Source organism: Callospermophilus lateralis, chromosome 3 (genome assembly GCF_048772815.1).
Source record: "Callospermophilus lateralis isolate mCalLat2 chromosome 3, mCalLat2.hap1, whole genome shotgun sequence".
NCBI classification, from domain to species: domain Eukaryota; kingdom Metazoa; phylum Chordata; class Mammalia; order Rodentia; family Sciuridae; genus Callospermophilus; species Callospermophilus lateralis.
Genome location: NC_135307.1, coordinates 170,810,041 through 170,829,821, shown reverse-complemented (window position 1 = coordinate 170,829,821; position 19,781 = coordinate 170,810,041). Strand labels below are relative to the sequence as shown.

At 46.9% G+C, this 19,781-nt stretch overlaps 1 non-coding gene and 1 pseudogene across 1 annotated transcript; both read left to right on the top strand.

Moving 5' to 3' along the window:
* Positions 1-3,937: 3,937 nt before the first annotated feature.
* Positions 3,938-4,156, top strand: LOC143396221 (small nucleolar RNA U3). Its single transcript, XR_013091080.1, has one exon. It is a non-coding gene; the product is annotated as a small nucleolar RNA U3 (small nucleolar RNA).
* A 3,889-nt stretch (positions 4,157-8,045) lies between these two features.
* On the top strand, positions 8,046-8,776 carry LOC143394362 (oxytocin-neurophysin 1-like; annotated as a pseudogene).
* Positions 8,777-19,781: the final 11,005 nt, after the last annotated feature.

Genomic DNA, 19,781 nt, shown 5'->3' with positions numbered 1-19,781 from the left:
AAGCTGCATCTCTCCTGTCTCTGTGTGGAGCACAGAGGAAGGAACGTTTTGCAGCTGCAGCATGAGGGCCGGCAGCTGTGGGAGCTGATTCCTAGTGAATTTGAGATTGGCCTGGCAAACGCACACTGCACAACATAGAGTGTGCCTAAGTGACCAGGAGAAAATCAAACATGGAGAGGCATTTACATAGGGCAATGGTGGTGAAAGAAACCCACCCAGCTCTCCCGCTCCTCCTCCAATCCAGCTGGTAGTTAGGAGCCTCTAGGAAGGACATGCCTGGTCAGGAATTCAAAGTGGAGGGACTGGGAGTAATGGAGGCTAACCTGAGAACGGAAACTTAGGGTCTGTAGATGATGGACTGGAGTAGAAATTGGCTCCTCCACCACATGATTGGAACCAGGAGAGATCCCTTGGGGTGCAGTCTTCCAGCATGGACCAGCAATTGCTAGGACCTAGAGGTGCTCTGATTTAAAATCTCCAGCCCAACTGGCATTCAGCAAAGAATCTGGAGCCTGCCTAAGCCTAAACCTTGCCTCCAGGATTACAGCTTACGTTATTACCTCTTTCACTCTACAACCCCACTCTTCAGGTGGAGCAAGACCAGACCACCCAACCTAATGACAGAATGAAGAAAGAATTTTTTAAGGCTGCCTGAGGAAAATGACAGGTCACATGTTGAGGGAAACCAAACCAGATCTCAGCTGATTTTTCAACCCAGACCCTCAAACCAAGGAGGTCTTGGAATAATATATATCAAACTCTGAAAGAAAATGGATGCCAACCCAGAATATATAGGTTGTTGGAAACTGATTTCAGGATTGGTTCCTAACATTGGTGACATGATAGACTGATAGCACCTCCGTCTTTCATAGTACATGCATTGCCTAGTGATGCTGGCCTGGAAGAGCACTGTGCTAGATTCCATGCCAAGTATGGCCAACATGGGGGTTTACCCATTAGGTCATAAATAGTGACATTATTAGATTACATTGCCCAATTATATGGTCAGCATCCCAAACAGCTTAGCAAATGTCTGAGAAAGCAGTTTCTGTAGATACTATGAGTTTGCTATAGTTTCTAAGGTGCACATACTGGGAAATATAGGAAGGGGGACAGTGTTCTTCAACATAACGCATGGATGGATTTTCAGCTTTGAGACTGTTCTCAGTGTTGCATTGCCTTGTCTAGATTCATGGGAATGGAAAGGGGAACTTCAGGGACGTGATGTCTTACTGTCCTTCTTTTATTCTTTTAAGGAGGACCCAGGTGGACACCAATATCCTCTGAGGGAACAGGCATCCTGCCAAGGCAGCAGCATGCAGCCAGTCCAGCAGTGCTGTGACCAGGGCCCCACCAAGAATGCCTGGATGCCCAGTTCAACGCTGTCTGCCTGCTTCCTTGGCCTTCCCCTTACTGCATCTTGAACTGCAGAGAGAGTGATCAAAGGGCCAGACCTGAGAATGAAGAGGAGCCAGGTATTTCTTGGCCCATCTTGGGGCTGCCAGACTTGGGCAGTGCCCCACAAAGAATCACAGAGGTTAGGGAGAGCAGAACCTTGAGAGGAGTCAGTTGTGGGGCGAGACCTGAATGGAGCCATGGCTGGGTGGAAGGGTCACCAGGCTAGCTCAGTGTGGACCAAGTTTCTGGGCAATGTGGGAGGAACAGAACATGTTAGACATTGACCAATCCAGACAGAGGATACAGTAAAATGACAGATGCCTTTCCAGGAACTGGGCTTGAGGCTGGATCAGGGAAAATGGATGGGTATGCTTCTGTTGTGCCTATTGGGTCCTCTCATCTATACTCGCTGAAGGATCAGAGGCTCTGTCCCACCTGTAATTATAGGTCTTCCTCCCCTAGAACCACAGATGGCCATTGTGACCTGACCTGAGAAGAAGGACCATCAAAGGATCCTGTAGGGAGTTCTGCTGGGGACCTAGTCCAATTCTCTTGTGCTGCACCTTGAGGCTATCCTTTTTATTCCAGCTGTGTCAGAGCTGAAGGAAATCTGATCACCATGCTCAGTTGTGTCCAGGTCTTAGGTGGCTCCATGTGCAGCTGTAGAATAAGTAAGACTGGGCAGGTGGTCTACCCCACAGCCTCCCTTCTCTGTGCTGGGCTCCTTTGAAGGTCCGAGGTACCAGATGTGACCATCCTCCTAAAGGACTCAGGACTTATAGACACCTGGGGAGTTATAGTTGGCTGAACCGTGAGTCATGAACCCAAGGGAGGCCCACCAGCTGGGCAGTGGGTTGCAAGGGCAAGGCCAGACACGACAGGAGGAGCCTGTGTGTGCTGTGCATGGCTCAGGGCCTCTCTGGCCGGGGTCAGGAATCAAGCTGGACTAATGGGGCAAGGGCAAGCTCTAGGTTAGGTATGGAGTTGGCAGAAGACAGAGAGTGAGCCCTACAGATGGCCCCAGAGTTGAAGAGGCAGGTCTCCTCCTGCTGTAATCTGAATTTTCAACTTGATTGGATTAAGAGATACCAAGTATTGAGAGGATCATGGGTGTGTCAATGAGAGTATGTCTAGAAATGATTGGCATGTGGGATAGCTAACTGTGGGTTTCTACCATCAGTATTCATCAGTGTAAACCCATCTCCGTGTTTGATTTTCTCCTGGTCACTTAGGCACATGCTATGTCATGCAGTGTGTGTTTGTCAGGCCTGCATTTTGAGCCAAACTCGAGTTTGCAAGGAATCAGCTCCCCCAGCTGCGAGTCCCCACACTGCAGCTGCAAAAGTTTCCTTCCTCTGTCCTCCACACAAAACCAGGAGACATGCAGCTTCATTCCTGCACAAACATATTGTGCAGCATGCCCTTCAGGTTAGTCGGGAAGTGTCTTTTAGGCCTCCTAAAAATTCATGTTCCTTTAATTTTCTTATCCCTCAATTTCCTCATGGAGGGACCACTCTGGCTGGTGCCTCTGGTAGGGGCACTAGGAGTGGTGCTGGGTATTTCTTTCTTATTTTATTATCTCCAGCCTCCTGAGTCCCTGATCTGCTTTGAATGTCCAGTATTGAATTCCCGCAAAGTTTCCCACCATTTTTTTCTTATTCATCCACCTGCTAATAAGCTGCCTATCTGCTTTCTTGGATTTATGCCTTGGAAGAGCAGGAAAGAAAACTTCTCTATTCTGAGATCCTGAAACCTAAGTGCCCAACATTCATCTTTCATGGATGTTTCAGTCCAGACCAGACCTGTGAAACTCCTGTTAAGAAGCTCCTAAACTTGCTATTAGATTTGCCGGACATGACTAGGTCTTCATTGTCCATACTCCCCGAGCAGGATTCAACAGAGTTGCCCTGGTCCATTTGAAAAACACATTTTTTTTTTTTTTTTTTTTTTTTTTGCAGGGCGGGGGAGGTTGGGGGCTCCAGGGAAACTACCCTTACTTGATTTTTCTTCTCTAACACTGGGCACTTCTTCCCAATGTCATTTTCTGCTTCCTCCTTCTAAATGCTGGAACATTCCCTTCTCTTCTTTGAGGTGATTTTATACACTTTCTATAGCTAATGATTTTCAAATCCTTATCTCCAATCCTGGTCCTCTCCTCCTAGTGTCAGGCTTACAGTCACTCAACTGTTCAATGACACCTCCCTGTGGATATTCAATGGGCCTCTGAGACTTAACATAGTCAAACTGGGCTCTGGATTCTCTGCTGCCCCCTGCATCTCCCAAGCTTCCCCAACTCTGCCATCACACCACCATCCCACCAGCTGCTCTTCCCACACCTGACACTCTCCCTACTCACCCTGCTCCTTCTCTTCCCTCACCTTTGCCAGTCCTACCTCTCACATGCATCCCAACTTTATCCGATTCTTGCCCCTCCTGCTTTGGGATCCCAGAACCTGCCTTTTTTTTTTGCCCCTGAAGGCTCTGCTCTCATCACCCCTTGCCAGGATCCACTTGACTCCAACGGAGAGGAACCTGACCTAAGACTGTGACTTCAGGGATCATTTCTATTGTTCATTCTTGGAGAAATTTCTCTGACCTTGCAGAGTGCCAGAAACCATGAGAAAGAGGCCCAGAGTTCCCTCCTGAGGGTGAAGGCAGCTCTTGGTGATACTTTACTGCAACTGCTTTTTGCTATTGTTGTCTGTTCTTCTCTCCCCTCCTTTGGAAGGCTGAGAGGGGGAAAATGTATCTGAGAGCTTTCCACTAATAAGAAAGAGGGAGGAAGGGAGGGAGGGAGGGAATAAGAGAAAGGAAGAAAGAAACAAAGAAAGAGAAAGGGATATGTCCTGACAGGACCACCTAGAGCACCTCTACTCCATACTATGATTTTCTAACTTGGGTCTATACATGGCACCTACTACAACTTGCAGTTCAGTGTGTGTGTGTGTGTGTGTGTGTGTGTGTGTGTGTTTCTCCTTGTGAAATGAAAGCCCCAAGGAAGAAATGTTTCCATCTCTCTTGTTCAGTACTGTGACTCCTCTCCTGGAGGGGCGTGTGAACAGGGGGAGTATTTGAATACATTATGGCAAGAAGGAAAGGACTTAGAGACAGCCTGGGACCCACCCTAGGCTCACCAGGGAGTTGTTGTGTGACCTAGGGCAAGCCACACTTATTTCCATGGTTACTTGTTGGATGTAACAACCCTCTTCCCAGCCCACTGACATTTTAAGGTAATTGGATGATGTTGCTCCAAAAGGTTAAGGTTTTCTAGGATGTTACCACAACGAAATGTTGCAAATCTCCAGATTAAACCCCACATCTTAACTTTATTTAAAGGATTCCCCTACCCTTAAACCAGGTTATCGGAGAACAGGTAACAGTTCATTCATTTCAACAGACCATCTGCCCCTCCCCACCCTCCTGTGTCTTTCTCTCCTCTCACCATCTAGTGGCCCTGCCAGTGTCCCAGGGGCTGGGCCTCATTTTCAGATGGACTCTGCTGGTCGCAGCACAGCTTTCTCTCTTCCCCCTTTTCCATTTGTCTCACCTGAGGACTCTCCACCATGAAGACACAGGAATGGTCTATAACTGTGAAGACGTGAACAGCAGGGACCAAAATTGCAGGATCCCAGGAGGGCACCTCGTGTGGGATAGAAACATTTGAGGAACATGCTGGTCCTGAGTCAGTCAGATGTGGAACTGAAGTGGCTCCACACCATGCCTAAATGAAGAGCCAGGTACCCTGGTGCTATCAGTGATCCTGCTGACGCTGGAGGATTGCAACTTCTAGGCCAACCTTGACAACTTAGCAAGACTCAGACTCAATGAAAATATAAAAGATCTGGCCTGGAGATTTCTCTCAATGGCAGAGCCCTTCCTTATCATGCTGATCCCCTCTACTGCAAGAAAAGAAAAAATGGAAAACCAACTACTTGCTTCTTTTTTGGCGGGGGCGGGGGGAGCACCAGGGATTGAACTCAGGGGCACTGGACCACTGAGCCACATCCCCAGCCATATTTTTGTTTTATTTAGAAACAGGGTCTCGCTGAGTTGCTTAGCACCTCGCAGTTGCTGAGGCTGGCTTTGAACACGTAATCCTCCTGCCTCACCCTCCTGAGCCACTGGGATTACAGGTGTGCACCACTGCACCTGGCAACTGCTTGCTTCTTTTTTGGGGGGACAGAGGGAGGTACTGATCAGTGATCCCAGGAACACTTAAACACTAAGTCACATCCCAAGCCTTCCAGTTTATTTTTATTTTGAGGCAAGTCTCCATAAGTTGTTTAGGACCTCCCTAAATTGTTGAGACTGGCCTTGAGTTTGCATTACTTGTCCCTCAGCCTCCCAGGTCACTGGAGATTACAGACATCTGCCACCATGCTTGGCCATTGTACTGGGGCTTGAACTCAGAGGCACTTAACCACTGAGCCACATTCCCAACCCTTTTTTTGTATTTTATTTAGAGACAGGGTCTTGCTAAGTTACTTAGGGCCTCACAAAGATGATGACACTGGCTTTGAAATCTTGAACCTCCTGCCTCAGCCTCCCAAGATGCTGGGATTGCAGGCAGGCACCACTGAAATCGGGTCCTTTTTGATGTTTGGATGAATATATCATCACTCAACATTGTCCAGGGCTCTGGGGTTATCCTCAGGAAGGAATCTATACCGATTGTTGCTATAAATATTAAACGGATCCCTCCCTTAATCTCCAGAGCATTTACTAACCTACAGAAGTTGTTTTTTTTTTTTTCTTTTGGGAGACTTCTGGGGATCAAGCAAAGAGCCTTGCATAGTTTCAGCACCTGCTCAGCCACTGAGCCACACCCAAGCTCCTCTAACATAATGTGTTATTGCCACTAATATCTACTAAGGTTTATCTTTGTTTCCCATTTCTTGATTTCCCCATTATAACAATATCCCTGAGATCATTGGCTTTTTAAGAATTTGGGTTGATGTTGACACGTTTTCAGAGGTTCCAGACCATCATCAGTTGGCCTTATTGCATCTGGGTTCATGGAGAGACAGCAAATACTGACATGATCACAATGTGGAGCAAAACCACTCACATCATGGCTGGGAAGCAAAGAGAGAGCAAAGATGGGCCAGGAGACCATTGTCCCCTTCAAGCACATTCTCCCCACAACCATAAGTCTTCCCACAAGGCGCCACCTCTCATGTTGAAGCACATCCTAAAAACACCTCTCTGAAGATCAAGGCTTTAATATGGGGGCTTTGGTGACACTCAGTATCCACACTATAGCATAGTCCTTAGCACATGTTCGCGGTTCCCACCTCCCCTCCTCCACTTGAGTATAAGCCCCATGAAGGCAGGAGGCCCTCCACACCTACCCTAGGCCCAACCCCTGGAGCATGAGCCCAGAGACTCCTGCATGCCAGGCAAGCACTGCAGCACTGAGTGCACCCCCAGCCTGAGGACGCGATTTCTGTCTGCTTCAGACACTGGTGTTTCTGAGCATCTGTAATGGGGTGCATCAGCAGATGGGGAGATGGTGAACAGAAGAAGTTAGGCAGGTCACACAAGGATATTATATTATGGTAATCGAGTGAGGTCATTTTGGCCACAGGGTGTGTGGGAGGACTCCCTGGGGCCATTGCTGGGCTCAAGCCCTTGGCTTTCTAGGCCAGGAAGGCTGATGACTGCATGTGCAGCCCAGGTCAGCCTGACCAGCTCCTCAGGGCTGGAGCTCACACTAATGACTGAGAGGAACTTTAGAGAGAGAGTTTGCTCTAGTAGAGGCAGGTGTTCCCATGGGAGAAGCATTTCATGTGTCAAAGTTAAAAATGGATTTTGATATTGTCTTAAATGTGATTCTTTAATAAACCATGAGATAGTCAACTCCTGGGGCAACCCAATGACTGCAATGATCTCCAAATGACAATGATTCTAAATAATCCTTAGAGACATTTGAAGTAACTGTATATGATGGGAGGTTGCCTGTCACCTGTGTTGGTGACATAGCCACAGATATTGCCAATTCCAATAAGGTGGACTGTAGCCCAGCTCCTAGCTGGAGGAAAGGTTGACTTGCAGTTAGAGGTGGGAGAAAGCTGGGATCTCGCCCATGCAAGAGCTAGGGGCAGGGAAGTGGCTGTGGCTCTGTGCTGGGGTGGGGGGGTTTTCTGGTTATTCAGGCTTAGGAAGAGGAGACCTTTACTAGGGGGTCAAGGACTGAATGTGTGTGGGCCAGGGAGTACGGGTGGGGGTTCCTACCAGAGGCTGTTCCTGCCTGGAGAGGCCCCAGGATCCACATCATGACCCTCACAGCATCCTTCCAGTCCTGGAAGTCTGGAAAAATAGCCCTTGGTGGAGTGCACTCCACTGTCCCCCGTCACCTACTTCTCCTTTTCCCTTCTGTGTGGCCCTGGCCACCTCAGCCTGCTTCCTCCCCTGGCAGCACTGAACTTCCAAATCTCATCCATTAGTCAAGACAGTGACATTGACCCTGGCATGGCACTGGTAATGAGTGGCCTTGGCCTGTGCACACGGTCTGACACACAGCGACCTGCTGTGACCAGTAATGCAACCTGCTTTTTAGTGCTAGGCAGATCCAGAGCCAGGGAATAAGAAGGCCAGGCCTGAGGGACAGCCACAGCTGTGGCTCCCTGACCCAGTGGGCTAACACCATGGCCAGCCACAGTCTTACCGGCAGCCTGCTGGGCCTCCTGGCCCTGATCTCTACCTGCTACATCCAAAATTGTCCCCTGGGAGGCAAGAGGGCTGCCCTAGAGCTGGAGGTGTGCAAGGTGAGCCACCTGAACCTAGGGCCCCACAGGAACCACCACCAACTTCCCATTGTTTCCTCATCTAGAAAACCAAGGAGTTTGGCAGATTTCCACTCTAGTACCTGATACTGGTGCTCCAGAACCTGTAGCCCCTTGCATCTTGGCAGCACTGAGGAGCCCAAACTCTTGGACTCTGGTCCCAGCATCCCAATTTTGTGTACCCTGCAGGGCCTTCAGGGGGCCTCCACCTTCTCCACCACCTCCCCTTACCAGCTACACCCTTGGTTCCCCACAGTGCCTCCCCTGTGGGCCCAGGGGCCAAGGTCACTGCTTCGGGACCAGCATCTGCTGTGGGGACAAGCTGAACTGCTTCGTGGGCACAGCCAAGGCACTGCGCTGCCAGGAGGAGAACTACCTGCCATCACCTTCTGTTCAGGCCAGAGGCCCTGTGGGAGAGGGGGCCCATGTGCGGCTGCCGGCATCTGCTGCAGCCAGGTGAGCGGGAGAGGCCAGCGCAGGGACATGGGCAGGGTGGGAACGGGCAAGACAGAGACAGACAGACACCAGCTCTCTTTGCAGATGGCTGCCACACTGACCCTGCCTGCGACCCCAAGACCACCTTTTCTGAATGATGAGTTTGGATGCCTCCTGACATATTCCCACTGCAGCCATCGCTCCCCAAAGGCACCCTTAAAAGTAATGAAAATTGAGCAAAACTACCACAGTGGTGCTTGCCTGTATGCTTCCTTGTCAGCTTGCCTTTTGGATCCCAAGTTTGAGAACATTATCCACAATATGGCAAGACCCTGTGTCAAAGTAAAAAATGAATGGGGCTGAGGATGTAACTCAGAGGTAGAGCAGCCCTGGCTTCAATCCCCTCTACTGCAAAAACAATGAAAACAAAATAAAACAGAATAGATCTTTCCTCTCCTGTTCTTCTCTAAGTGTCAGAAATAAGGGGAGGCATTGGGGAATGAATGACTGCTTCCTACCTGGGTCTGCATTTCAGCTGTGCTGGTCCAACTGAGATCATGAGAGTCTCCAACAGCTGCCACCCTCCTGAGAGCAGGAAGATGGTGGTTCAAGACGGACATCATTATCCTAGGTACATGTATGATTGTACATATGGTGTGATGCTACATCATACACAACCAGAGAAATGAAAAGTTGAGCTGCAATTTTGTACAATGAATCAAAATGTATTCTGCTGTCATATATACCTAATTAAAATTAATTAAAAAATAAACATGCTATGTGAGTGTAGCTCAATGGTAAAGAGCTTTCCTAATATGTGGGAGGCCCTGGGTTCTGTCCCCAAAACTTTAAAAATGATTAAATATACAAATAAATTAATTAATAAACCATAAGTAAATAAATAAAAAATAATAAATTGAATAAAACATCCCATTTCTGTAGTTTTCTCCCATACCAGAGTGAGTGGGGAGAACACAAAGAATGAACCCCAGGGCTGGGGTTGTGGCTCAGTGGTAGAGTGCTTGCTTAGCATGTGCAAGGCACTGGGTTTGATTCTCAGCACCACATATAAATAAATGAACAAAATAAAGATCTGTCAACATTAAAAAAAAAAAAAGAATGAACCCCAAAGCTCCACCAATAATGGGTGAGGCTCAATCACAGGGTGGATGACATAAAAAATATATTGTGATACTACAAGGTTTGAAATTAATTAATCAATTTTTTTGGTGATGGGGACTGAAGATTGTCTCTATCAAACTAACGTATGGTGCTAAAGTTCTAGGATGGCACAAGGATGTTGCGGGGGCTTCTGGATTGCTGCTCATATCCTGTTTCTGGACTGGAAGCTGGTGAAACAGATGTGTTCAGTTTATAAAATTAATTAAGCTGTTGGGCATGGGGACACACACCTATAATCCCAGGTACTGGTGAGGCTAAGGCAGGAGGAGTACAATTTCCAGAAGATCCTCAGCAGAAAGCATTATACCCAACAGCCAGAGAATGTGTGATTTGGGGGGAACTCATGAAATACTCACAAAAATCCAACCACAGAGTTGCCACCAAAGAAGGCAGGTGTTACAGAACCAACACTGTTTACATGGTTCTCTGACCTTAACGCATAAAATGAAAGACAACAAAAGATGGCTAAAGAAAAGGCTCAGTGTCTGCACTCTGAACACCTATTACAAAGAGCCCTTGGGTGAGCACAGTAATCACCAAGATATCACCAAACACTGAGAACTTGGAACCCAGGGGAGAAGGAGGAAAGCAGGACACAGGGAAAAGCATGCAGCTTTAGGTAAGTAAGGGAAAGCAAGAAGTGCTTCTTTGTTCTCTTCTGTGCTGGGAAGGGGACCAGGGCCTTTCCATGCAGGCCCTCCCCCACCGAGCTCCACCTTGAGCCTCTGCTGTTTCTTAATGACCTGTACATTGAACTTGAGAACTGTGAGCGATCAACAGAGAAAGCCCAAACGTTCATGAAGGAAAAACCCAAAATAACAAAGGACGGAAAACACAAACAAGGGCTGGAGATGGAGCTCAGAGGTAGAGCACAGGCCTCACCAGTGTGGGGCCAGGGGTTCCATCCCTGGCACTGCAAAAACAAAACAGGATTTAAAAAAAAACACACACACAAAAATCAACCACACACAAAAAAACAAAAGTGAAGGCTGATAAAATGAAAAGCTATTTATATAAAATCATAAAAAACAATAAACAGTCCTTTTTAGGCTCATCAGGATTTTTTTTAACACAGTGTCTTACTAAATTATCTAGGCTGGCCTGGACCTCTCCATCCTCCTTCCTCAACCTCCCTGGTAGCTGGAATTAGAGCAGTATCACCTCACCCAGCCAGGAAACATTTTTAGAGATGTTGCTTATATTTCTATTTATAACCTATAGGTGTGGAGGCCTGCACATTTCTCCTTGACTTTTACTACCTACTTGAGGCAGTCCCTTTGTCCCTGAAGAGGCTGAGAAAGTCTTGAGACCTCAAAGTGTATACTGTACACAAGATGCTGAGAACAAAGGGCTATGCTCGGCGGTTGGAGAGACTCGGCTGAGCCCACATCAGTGCTGAATAAACCTTGTCCTTCCCCATCTCTAAGTACCATTTGTTTCTTTCCATTGACATGATTTTCCATATTTTTCTGTATTTTCCATAATATATTTTCATGTGTTGGCCAGGAAACCGACAACCAAGTTGGCCTTTGTGCCACCATTGTTGGGAAACAGGAAAAAGCAGGGCCACCAGCCTGGTGACCGATGGATAAGCACCAGCTATCCATTTGCCAGACCTCCACTCTCATTCAAGCCATGAATGAGAGTGTTTGTTCCTGATAATTTGTATATATTTGTGTACTCAGTATATTATATGCTGTGTCCTGACTCTCACTGCTTCCCAAGAGCAGAACCAAAGCAGGTTTCAGGATGGGATGTCAAACTGGCAAGTTCTCTGGGGGGCATCTCCTGAGTCAGGTCCTGCCATACGGTGGAAGGGGAAACGGATCACTTCCTAGTGACTGGAGTGTCGCTCAGTACAGGATCTGCTCCTTCGGAAAGTCTGTCGATTCTGATGGGTGTGTGTGTGTGTGTGTTTGAAAGAGAAAAGAGAGAGAGACTGGAGAGAAGGGAAGTCTGTGCTCCACCATCTCACTCAGAGCTTGAATGAATCCTAACCTGCAGTTCCATGGTGACTTCATAAGACTTAAGGCAGTGCCTATCCCTGGGGGATCAAAAGTCCCTCCCTGCCGGGTTGGTCCAGGTCAGGGGCTTATACTGACCTGCCATTGATGTAAAGAGAGCAGCCAGGTAGATGAAAGTGTGTGTTCCCTTCTCATTGTGCAACACCCTCTCCAGGTGGGAACGCTCACATGACAGGCAGTTCATCTTTAAAGCCCACTGTCTTGGAACATGGGGTTAAGAACTTTAAGATTCTTTGGAGATTATTCTTTGGTGTAAAATTGAGCTCTGGGAAACTGCACACTCTTTGTACTCTAGAGTGGCCCTCTTTTGGGACCGGATGGCTCTCAGATGGGACCTTAGATGTGGCCATCGTTTGAGCAGTGTATAAAGTAATGGAGGGGATCTGGAAACGCCAGCTAGGCCAGGTCCCGGACCTTTTAAGAACACTTGGGAGGGCTTCATGCTGCCCTGGGAAAATCCAAGCATTGCTTCAAGCTGCAGGGGTTAACTGTAATTTTCTACAAATGCCTGATAGACAGCTTGTACCCAGGAATATCAGGGGATGCCCCACTTCCTGCAGTTTTTTTCCTCTTTGTTCCAGTTGGCAAAAGGGGTTGAGCTATTAAATTAAGAAAAAAAAAAAAAACCCAAAAAAACCTTCTAATCTAAAGAAAGATGCCAACAGGGGAAAAGACACTGAAATTCCCCCAGATGGCCCTATGAGCCTTATAGTAAAATTTAAAAAAAAAATTGTTTTAATTCCCAGGATGAAAGGAAAAAAATAACCCAAGAGATGATAAGATGCTGTTGTTTGATTTGAGCTCAGGAAGGTTTTCTAAAGCCTTCGGTGTTCCGACTCCAGCTCAAGGCCTCCTCAAGGCCAAACCCCCTGACTTCTGCCTCTGGGAATGATGCCAACAGAGGCCCCCACTCCTCCCCCTGCCCTGCATCCCTCACTATCCAAGCTAAGGAAGGAATCAGAGCAGTGCCAAAAGGATAGTCAGATTTTATTTTCTGGGGAAGAACAAGGAATGATTCAGAGAAAAACAATAGCAGCTTGGGAGTAATTATGGCCATGTCAAGTTTTCTTCAAAATCTCTGTCTTGTTGAAGTGTGTGGTTTCTGTGTTAAAATCGCATTTGGTCCTGCATATCTAAATTAATATGTTTTGGTCCAATTAGTCTTGTTTTGCCAACTGGAATTTTTATTCTCTGTTTTCCCTGCTGTCTTTGTTCAGAGGTCAGTTATTCCAGGAAAAGCTCTTAAACCTTTGTTCCTGATGGTTTGTATATATTTGTGTACATCAGTATATTATACGCTGTGTCCATATGTATTATGTACATGGTATCAAAACTGACTTGTAGATAATTGGGTACTCATAAATTTAATAAGTGGATCCAAATGCTTTTTAGTTTACATGACTTAAACATTTAAGAAAAAATCCCAATTTAAATTGGTTAAACAGGTAAGAATAAAGATGACTTTACAATTACTAACCCACACATTTTTCTAGGGGGTCAAGCAATCAGTAGAGTGTTAGTTTCCATAAAATGTTTGAAGTGTAATAGCCATTGCTTCCAGAATTTTTCTTTAGCAGGAAGAGATGGCTTGTACTGTCTGATAGCTTGGTTTTTATGGGTAACCTAAACTTAACAATTAAAATTGAGTAAATTAGATTAAACATAAGTGGGATTCATTTTCATAAATGTGCTTGTTAGAGGAGACATTTAGTTAAGTTACAAAGTTAAAATACTAAAATATCAATGGCTAAGTATAAGTTAAAGTACTCCTGACTTCTGGAATTTCTATAAAATAATATTATTTGAGTATTATATGTTTTTGAAAATTGGCAAATAAAAAAGAAAAATATCCCTGATGTTTCCAAGGGAAGCTACACATGGTCCACAAGACTGACGTCCTGGTAGATGACACAACTGGTAAAGGAAATTAAAGGAGCTGAGGGGGTTCTCACTAGTCCCTAAGAGTAAGCCCCTGAGGAATCTCAGCTGACTCTTAACCACAGAGAGGAGCAAGGTCAGTTCTGACCAACTTGGTCTTAAACACTTGGCAGGAGAGTTATAACAAAGGCACAGCCATACATGGGCCGGTGTTCTTGTTAAGGTGGTACAATTGGTGACAAAGGGGTTGAAGATCACCTGGAAGTTACAACTCAGCAAACGTTGTCAGGAAACCCACCAACACTGGGTCAGGTGTTGCCAATTGCTTTGTTAAGGATCAGGTCTAGCCCTATTGGATAGACCCCCCTCCCAGAGGCCCCCAAGGACAACAGCCCTGCTTTAGTCACTCCAGAGCAGCTTAAGGAATCACCCGCCGGCTGGGATCAATGGGCTGCTCTTATTTTCTATTGGTCTATGTACACTGTGATGGTTTGGCACTGCCACCCTTTACCCCTCTTGGTTGCCACAGTCTTAGCCTTAGTTTTCACTGTAAGATTAACAGCAGCTCCTCCAGGCGGTTGACCTTGGGTTGAAAGCTTCCAGTCTTTTCCTCCTTTTGACAATGCTTTTCTACTATCGGTTGGATTTGATCTGGCTCCCGTTTGTGGTCTTGAGCCTCTCACCTTGTGCTGCAAGTATTCACATGACTCATCAGGCCAAGGTATTGCCACAACCCTACTTTACCATACTCAATTCTCCTACTAGGAAACTATCTCAGGAACCTACCGGTTGTGTAAAAAGGTCCAGACCTGAAAGGGTTGGAACTCCAGGGAATTATTTGGAAGATGGCTTTCAACATTTGGGGGGAATTCAAGAGTCTCATAACTATTGTGGTTTTTATGTTAGGGCTCTGCCTTCTCCTGCATTACCTGTTACCCCTGGTTATATGATCTATTTTTATAAAGGAAAATAATCCCCAGTTGAAAGGAAAACAGCCACTCATGTCATGATGTTATGAAAATATAAACCATTAAATCAGGATGATGCTCTTTGACCCTGAAAGGATCTGAGCATCAAAGCAGGGAATGACTTCAAAAAAGTCACCCTGAGCAGAGGATATAAATATTTATTAGTTTTTGTCTGCACCTTCTCAGGATGGATGGAAGCCTTTCCAACCCAAACTGAAAAGACAAGAAAAGTAACCAAGCCTCTCCTAAGAGACATTATTCCCAGATATGGGGTGTCTCCAGCCATAAGGTCAGACAATGGACCAACGTTTGTCACTGAGGCAGTGCAACAATTGGCAAGATCTTTAAAAATGTGGTGAAAAGTGCTTACTGCCTATTGCCCACAGAGCTTGGGGAAAGTAGAACACATGACTGTCAGGAGCTGCTGGATGCAGACACCTTTAAGTCCTGATGCACAGGGTTCTGGTCAATTAGTGCATTCAGTCTGGCACAGTAGTGCCAGGTCTCAGTAACTTGGGCGTTACCCCAGCTCGGATAACAAAGTGTGGCTCCTGGTGTAGGTGTCACCCACGGGGGTTGAGTTACACTTACCTGTTCCTTTGTAACCCTACCCTTTGCTCTTTTGGGGATAGAATGTTCCATTGAACCTCCCCTTGTATGTTCCCTATATAAGAATAAAGAATTCCAGTGGCTCACGCTCTTCCCACGGACCCCTAAGGTTGGAGAGCCATCTCAGGTTTTGAAAAGGTACTGCTGTGTGTTTGAGTGCTTTCTTCGCTGTTTTCTTAAGTCCTTGGAATGGTCAGATTTTGTGAACCCAGCATTAGGTCGCCAGCTAGGATAGATGGTGATAATGAACCAAAGCCATAAACAAACACCAGCTCCATTATTTCAGGAGACCAGCCTGCCATTGCCCTCTTAAAAGTGAGATGTTCACCCTGGGCAAGCATAGGGTTTTCACCATTTGAAATCCTGTATGGGTGACCACTCCTATTGGTCAGCTTCAGGGGTAACTCCAGAGAATTAGAAGACTTACATTTATATAAGCAGCTACAAGGATGGGGGGCTCACCATCTCACAAATATAAAAATGGGTCACAGATAGAATGCCCATATCCTTGGGCATACTGTTCACCCCCACAAACCTGGGGACAAAGTATGGATAAAAGACTGGAAAAAGGAGCCCTCAAAACCAATGTAATCTTAACTACCCCTACTGCTTTTGAAGTAACAGGAATACTCACCTGGATCCACCACTCCAGAGCCAAACCTGCTGGCCCAAATGAGGACCAAAGGGAACAGAGAACAGTCCTCAATCCAGAGAGTCTCCTGGTACAAAAAAAGGAGACAACAACCCCAAAGCCTGGCTCTGGCCACACCAGAAACTGGTCAGTCAACACATGGCTGAAGGCTGAGGAGTCGACTGCCTGATAAAAACAAGTTTAATTCTCTGCCAATATTTCCCTACTGTTATACACTACCTTCCTTTTCTCAGTATATGTGCTTACTGCTTGCTGTTATTAATCTGATGCCCAACAGTCCTGCCAGATGCCACCCCCTCATGTAACCCATGAATCCAAGTAAGGCGATTAGACAAGGGAGTTAAATGGACCTTTCTCTATTCCACTCATTTCTCCTACCCAGGAGAAATTAAGGAGGGTTATATTCACAATGAAATTATGTATCCCAATATAGGAAACACGGGGCACCCAGCGAAACCAAAGGGCCCTGCAGTCTGCTTATTAGAAGGATGATGAGTGGCCCCTAGAATGTATTATTCAGTACTGTGGATCTGTCACTTGGGCAGAAGATGGGTCTTGGGGATATCATAACCCTATCTGTATGCTGAATCACATTATCAGGCTACAGGCAGTTTTGGAGATTATAACAAATGTATCTGCAGAGGTCCTTAATATATTGGCTCAACAGCAAACTAAGATGCAAAATGCCATTTACTAGAATCATTTAACCTTATTAGAAGTTTTATAAAAACAATTGTTTTTTTAAAAAAAGAAACAGTCTCTCATCTATTACTCATGAGAGGATACCAACAAGTGGTAAAAATGATGCTCTCTGAAGGATGCAGATGCATCCTGAAAATCAAGAGGTGGGAATGAAGCAGCAACTCCTTCCTAAGATATTTCTTTTTATCTCTTAATAGTTGCAACCTGCTAGTTTCTGCTTCTGTAATATGCTTGCTCTGCAGCTGTGGCAGGAACCAGATCCGCTTGGAGAAAGGAGGAGGGATGAAGGCTATTTGCATGAAAACGTCTTAAGACCCAGAAGTGTGTGCTGTATAAAAGATACTGAGAACAAAGGGCTGTGCTCAGTCTTTGGAGAAGACTTAGCTGAACTCTCACTGGTGCTGAATAAACCTTGCTTTTCTGCATCTCTTTCCATTGACATAATTTTCTCTTTCCATTGACATAATTTTCCATATTTTCCATAACAGGGAACTTCAGAGGTCTGTGCACCACTGAGTACCATCTCCCCTCCCTACAGAGACTGAGAGGGACCCTGGGGTGCATTTGCAAAGTTTTTTTTTTCCTTGCCAGAGGGGAGGGCAGAGAAGCTCAGAGTGATGGACAAGGGTGGCTCGGACCCCATTGTGTTTTCTCTTTGGCTTCAGCAAGTTGTACAGTGTGTTCCACAGGAATATCACTAGGCCCTCGTCCTTGCGCCTGTCATGAGTTCCGGTGCCACGATCACAGGTGTGGTGGCATGTGGGGTCACTGGTGCACTTACCTGTGGCAAGGACCATATGAGCATATAGAACCTGGGGGTGGGCGCAGCTCCTGGGCCTCCACTTCTATGTGCCCCACTGGAAACAACCAACTGACCACCCAGGTGCACACCTTGCAGCACAGGCCTGGGGTGCGGCAGGGCTTCCCCTTCCCAAAGGCTTTAGGCTCTACTGACAGGGCAGCATCAGAAAGTCCTTCTCCATGCAGTGCATTGTCTCCGGTGAGTGCAGGAAAAGCCCACCTTTTCATGGGAGCAGAGGTTGGTCCCCATGCAGCACCCCATCTTCTGCCAACTGGAGGAGACATGTTGCTGGGATGGATGCTGGTGAGCCCCAGTGGGAGGTGGTGAAGAAAGTAGGGGTGCCCATAAGGCCAGGCTGATGGGAGGGGCACAGACTGGGGTTTAAGGATCAAGGGTGCAGGTGATACCCATGGGACTGAGGTCTTTGGGAAAGGGAGATCTGGATCACAGTTAAGGGCAGGTGCTAACTAACTGGTTTCCAGGTGACTGATACCCACCTGTCAGTAATAGCCTTCAACTTCAGTTTCAGCATGGGTCTTACTCTTCAATTCTGGGGTCATTACTGGTGTACATCCCCCTGTCACCAGCTAACCCCACCCTAATCCCTCTGCCCCATTACTCCAGCTTGATGCTTGGCACATGGTAGAAGGCCATGGACTATACACAAAACACACACAGGTCCTTCCTCCCATTTCTGAACTTGCCTTTGCAAGCCAACACCAACCTAGTGGGCCTCACTGGGTTCATGATCAAAAGCTCACCCTACTATAGCCGCACACATGGCTTTCAGGGTCCTGGTCCCTGGAGAGGCACTCACACTTGTTGCCTCAGAACTTCAAAGGAGCCCAAGCGCACAGTAGGTAGGCAGTAGGGTTGTCCACCTGCACAGTCTCACTTATTCAACAGCTCTACATGGAGCCACCTGTGGCCTAGACAGAACTGAGCATGGTGATCAGATTTCCTTCAGCTCTGCTGCAGCTGAAATAAAAAGGAATCAGCTGGACACACAGCACAAGAGAATTGTCTACCTACCCAGCAGAACTTCCTTATGGGATTCCTGTGCGGTCATCCTGCTCAGGCAAGCTTAGATCAGTAGCCATCTATGTGTGGGGTCAGCCACCTGTAGCTGAGAGCAGCTGGTGTGGGATGGGGAAGGCCTGGGATTGCAGGTAGGACAGAGCTTCCAGCTAGTGCAGATGAGAGGGCCCCACAGGCCCAGCAGAGGCCTCCCCACTGCATTCTCCTGGATCCAGTCCCAAGCCCAGTTACTGAGGAAGCATTTCTCAATTTCTTGCATCCCCTGTGTAGATGGGGTCAGTGTCTGGCAGCCCCTCATGCCCCTCAAGACTGGCTTCTCTCAAGCATTCTCTCTTTGCTAGTCTCTCCCAGTGGTTGAGCACTACTGATCACTACAAGCAGCTCCAAGATGGGCCACAGTGGTACCTGACTCCTCTGCACTCTCAGTCATGGCCCTTTTGTTACCCTTTGGGCAGTTCTGAATGAAGCATGCAGAGGTGAAGGCCAGCAGGCCAAGGAAGCAGGTGGGTAGCAGAGTGTTGGGCATCTTGTTGCTCCCACTGAGGCCAGGGAACAGTGCTCCTGGGAAGGCTATGTGCTCTACCTTGGTGGGCTGTTTATTTATATACCATGTGTTCCTTTAGAGACAACATGGTAGCCACCTGTGTGATCCTTTAAAAAAAAAAAAAGAGGAGGACAGTAGAACACCATGTTCCAGGAACACCCTTTTCCATTCCCAAGAACCTAGCCAAGTCAATGAACAATAAAAGCAGCACCAGTTGTCATAAATATATTATCTTAAAAAAAATCTTTCTCGTGCTCTCTCTTTCTCCCTCCTCCTCTCTCTCTCTCTCTCTCTCTCTCTCTCTCTCTCTCTCTCTCTCTCTCTCTCTCCCCCCTATAATAAACTAGTACTATCTGTAGAAACTTCTTTCTTGAACATTCAATAAGCTGCTTGGGATGCTGGCCCTATGATGGTACAAGGTAAGCGATGCTGTCACTGTTCTGACTTAACCTCAAGGCCTGGTGTAGAATCCAGCACTGTGCTCTTCCAGGCTGCCATCACTGGGCAATGCACTATGAAAAATGGAGGTGTTATGAGCCCTGCCTGTCATCAAGGGACCTTTCCCAAAAGATTCCAACAATCTGTGCATTGCAGTCCATCTCAGGGCATGTTCCTTGAGGTCTCAGAAAAGTATGCACTGCCCCAGTGCAACTGGCTGGGACGTAACCAACCTCTTTCCCCAGGGCTTGCACAGCCACGGAGTCCCAAGCCATCTGCAGGAGTCTGGGGATAAACATGGGTCTGTCTGAGACAAATATGGTAAC